The sequence below is a fragment of the Carassius gibelio genome, chromosome A20 (assembly GCF_023724105.1).
Source record: "Carassius gibelio isolate Cgi1373 ecotype wild population from Czech Republic chromosome A20, carGib1.2-hapl.c, whole genome shotgun sequence".
NCBI classification, from domain to species: domain Eukaryota; kingdom Metazoa; phylum Chordata; class Actinopteri; order Cypriniformes; family Cyprinidae; genus Carassius; species Carassius gibelio.
The window spans coordinates 1413560-1416059 of record NC_068390.1 but is presented as its reverse complement, the minus strand read 5'-3'; the positions used below and the strand labels follow the sequence as shown (position 1 = coordinate 1416059).

General features: G+C 40.6%; 4 non-coding genes across 4 annotated transcripts; all 4 read right to left on the bottom strand.

Moving 5' to 3' along the window:
• Positions 1-166: 166 nt before the first annotated feature.
• trnas-uga (transfer RNA serine (anticodon UGA)) lies at positions 167-248 on the bottom strand. The gene has a single exon. It is a non-coding gene; the product is annotated as a tRNA-Ser (tRNA).
• Positions 249-380: 132 nt separating this feature from the next.
• Positions 381-452, bottom strand: trnah-gug (transfer RNA histidin (anticodon GUG)). The gene has a single exon. It is a non-coding gene; the product is annotated as a tRNA-His (tRNA).
• A 155-nt stretch (positions 453-607) lies between these two features.
• On the bottom strand, positions 608-689 carry trnas-aga (transfer RNA serine (anticodon AGA)). The gene has a single exon. It is a non-coding gene; the product is annotated as a tRNA-Ser (tRNA).
• A 1627-nt stretch (positions 690-2316) lies between these two features.
• On the bottom strand, positions 2317-2389 carry trnak-uuu (transfer RNA lysine (anticodon UUU)). The gene has a single exon. It is a non-coding gene; the product is annotated as a tRNA-Lys (tRNA).
• Positions 2390-2500: the final 111 nt, after the last annotated feature.

Below are 2500 nucleotides of genomic sequence, written 5' to 3'. Positions count from 1 at the left end.
TTGTCGTGTACTGGCATCTCACCTTTTATATAACAGCAGTTTTACAACAAGCTGCCCAGAAGAGACGCAGGTGTCACGGGATGAAAGCTAGAAGCAGTTAGAACAAAGGACCACAGAAGGCACAATTACCATCACAGAAAGCTAAAGCAACACTGCAAAGCCATCCCGTAGTCGGCAGGGTTCGAACCTGCGCGGGGAGACCCCAATGGATTTCAAGTCCATCGCCTTAACCTCTCGGCCACGACTACGTCTAGCGGTAGGCTGCCTGCCCCCTTGTCTGGTGGCTCCCTGCACAGGCCAAGCGTCAAAAACAAAATAGAGAAGAAAGATGAGGTGGTTAAAAAAATGTCTACCTTCCCGTACACTCAACGCCAGAGTGTTGCCGTGACCCGGATTCGAACCGGGGTTGCTGCGGCCACAACGCAGAGTACTAACCACTATACGATCACGGCGTGCCACTGGCTCACCCAAGTTAACCCCTGGAGCCCGAATACCAGAAGCACCAGCGGCGTGTTGGTCCATCGAAGAGGGACAGGACATTTCGCAAATCAGTGGGAGGACCTTGAAAAATTCATGGACGCTTTTCCTCGTGGCCTTCAGCAAACAGCGTAGTCGGCAGGATTCGAACCTGCGCGGGGAGACCCCAATGGATTTCTAGTCCATCGCCTTAACCACTCGGCCACGACTACAAGAACAGACCAGCTTCTGCTCAGTTTGTGTGCAACACTGCTGCCTGACCTACTTGCAAACAACCCAACTCAGTCAGCAAGCTGACTGTATCCCAATAAAGGGTTTCCTTTTTTGGATACAGAAAATAATAACAACAAAACTTTGTGCACTTATAAAATAAAGATAACAAACAAGATGTGCTGTCTGCAGCCTTTGTCTGCGCTGATCTTCATTTACAAACACGTCATTAAAATGAACCTCTAACTCTGTGAATACTCAACGAAGAGACATGAGAGAGATATCTATAGAAAGCTTGACATTTCTACTTTTAAACTAAACAAGTGCTGCCGAAAACAAATATTCTGTGATAAAGTAATCCATATGAAAACAAGGCGATGTCCTTTTTTCACGTCTCCCTTCATTATATCTAATGTGACCACGCCCCCGCGCTGAACGCTCTATTCAGATTCAAACTGAAGCGCGGCTTGAATACGCCCACACAGAAGAAAAAGCAGCCAGACTGTTGTTCAAGTGCTTTTATTTTACTGTTTGCTTCGCGATGAGAGGAATAACACATAATTCACCCCAAAAAGATGTGACGTGGTTGAGGATTTGAGAAATGGATTTCCTCAGAAAAAAAAGAATGAAGCACTTTATTCAGCAGAGATCATAAACATGAGTAAGTCTCTTTATATTTATTTATATACTTTTACTAGTTTTCACATAACGTCTAAACATTTTACTAGTTAGACTTTTTCCAAACTATAATTCTTGACTAAATGTATAATTAAGTTAAATATTATGAAGTTTCAATAACAATATACAAAACTATACCACTCAAAAGCTTGATGTAAATAATATAAATGTAACAAATACATGTAACTGTAACAAATGTAACAAAAAATGGTGTTCTTTTAATTTACCACCCTAAAAAACATGAAAAATATTCTCAGCTATTTTCAACATTAATAATAATGATAACAATAAAAGTTTTTATTTTTTATTTTTTACAAATTCAGATTGTTAAAAGGATTTCTTAAGGATTGTGTGACTGGAGTAATAATGCAAAAATAAAATTAGTTTGAAAGTCAGCTTTGATTGTTCCTAATAAACTGTTTAACTGCTCCCCCATATTAAATTATGTTGTGGGATAATTAAATATATTCTAAATAAACTCCAAACTTAAAATTATATACATTTATTTTGTTCTCACGTTCTTTCTTGTAACACCTCCCTCTCAGTGACAACAGCTGACTGAGCGGCTCTTTATGCAGCTCATTATGCAGGGCTTTGTCTTCTCAGGTGTAAATCATGATAGTTGACGCCTACTCGCATATGACTTTTACCAACAAAAAGTGTCTTAGACAATTTAAATCAATGTATTGTTTTCTGTAAGTGAGTAAACAAGATGATTTTCACATAATTTACAAAGAAAAATTCTAGGCTACAAGCTCCGGTTCTCAAAAATCCCAGGCACCATTGTTCTTTATGTATTTTTTGGCCTTGTTCATTTAACATTGTTCGTTTGTCACTAACCACAAGGGAGATCCCCTGATCACCGGGAGCAGGAAGGAACACCGTTCCAGTACAGAGTCACCAGAAGAGATGGACCGTAGTGATAGCAAGGTGAGGCCAAAGAAAGACCTTCGCCCGAACAGGGACTTGAACCCTGGACCCTCAGATTAAAAGTCTGATGCTCTACCGACTGAGCTATCCGGGCTCTTGTCGAGTACTGGCATCTCACCTTTTATATAACAGCAGTTTTACAACAAGCTGCCCAGAAGAGACGCAGGTGTCACGGGATGAAAGCTAGAAGCAGTTAGGACAAAGG